The 1,381-nt window shown below is 35.8% G+C and overlaps 1 non-coding gene across 1 annotated transcript; it reads right to left on the bottom strand.

The window, feature by feature from the left end:
- Window positions 1-1,015: 1,015 nt before the first annotated feature.
- LOC131238290 (small nucleolar RNA R71) lies at window positions 1,016-1,121 on the bottom strand. The gene has a single exon (XR_009167694.1). It is a non-coding gene; the product is annotated as a small nucleolar RNA R71 (small nucleolar RNA).
- Between the last annotated feature and the right edge of the window lie 260 nt (window positions 1,122-1,381).

Genomic DNA, 1,381 nt, shown 5'->3' with positions numbered 1-1,381 from the left:
TTCATTAGTTTACTTAATTATTAGCTCAACTATTTGTTGGATTAGTTAAGAAGAATCGTTTATTTCAAATTGTGACAACCAGTCCTCATGGGAACGATCTTCTAATAGGTACCATATCTACACCTGATTCATATACTTGCGAGTTTAAAATTATTTAAATCAGGTTGGTTTAAATAAAACATCAAGTTTTTGGCGCCGTTGCTGTGGACTGTTTCGGTCCAAATTGGATTTAGGATTCTTTCTTATCATAATTCATAGCCTTAGGATTTTTCTAGCATTATTTTAGGAAATTTAATTTATTATTATTTTTTTATTTTGTTTATAGGAATTGAGGAAGGAAGCTGCAAAATAAAATTGTCTTCAAAAGGAGGAGCTCCCAAATCTTCAGTCATCGATCATCTCCTTTTTTGGGTTCTTTCTTCCAATTCTTGTTTACATAGTTTTATCTTGTTTTTAGGAATTCATAATTGTTAGTTCCAGTTTTATTTCTCTTAGGTTGCATCTTAGTTTAGTTTTCTTTCTTACATTTCAATAACATAGTTTATGCTAGGACGTAGATCTCTGAACATAGAACTATCACCTTTTGATCCTGAAATAGAAAGAACCTTTCGTAGAAGATTTGGAAACATCCTATTTGAAATGGCGGACGAGAATGGAATTAAAGCTCTTAGAGATTATTCAGCTCCTGTCCAATTTAATGCACCTTCATGCATAGTGTTGCCAGCCACCACGGCAGCACACTTTAAACTTAAACCTGGAGTTATACAATTGTTGCCCTCCTTCTATGGTTAGATAAGGAAGATCCATATCATCATGTGAAAGAATTCCTAGACATTTGCTCTACCTTTAGGTTCTAAAACTTTTCAAATGATTCGATCCATTTGGCCTGTTTCCTTTTTCTTTGAAGGCTCAAGCGAAAGTATGGTTGAATTCTCTGGAAGTTGGGTCTATCATTACATGAGACCAACTATCTAAGAAGTTCTTAAACAAGTTCTTCCCTGTTCACAAAACTAATGCTCTCCGTAGAGAAATTACTAATTTCACATAAAAAGAGGGTGAGCACTTTCATGAATGTTGGGAAAGATGGAAGACTTACTTCTTAAGTGTCCACACCATGGTTTTGAGAAGTGGCAGCAGGTTCGATACTTCGATGATGGTTTGACAGCGCAAAACCGTCGCATGGTCGATGCCACCAGTGGAGGGTCATTCATGACTAAAAGTGATGTCGAAGCATGGAATTTCTTTGAAACCTTGTGTGAAAACTCCTAGCAATGGGACTATTTAAATAGAGGTGAAAGAAGTCCTCAACCACAGAAGAAAGGTGGTATATATGAGATAGGAGTCACGCCAGATCTTTATGCCAAGATTGATAGCCTAACAA

This window comes from Magnolia sinica, chromosome 2, assembly GCF_029962835.1.
Source record: "Magnolia sinica isolate HGM2019 chromosome 2, MsV1, whole genome shotgun sequence".
NCBI classification, from domain to species: domain Eukaryota; kingdom Viridiplantae; phylum Streptophyta; class Magnoliopsida; order Magnoliales; family Magnoliaceae; genus Magnolia; species Magnolia sinica.
The sequence above is the reverse complement of the archived record's forward strand: the minus strand, read 5'-3'. Positions and strand labels throughout refer to the sequence as shown.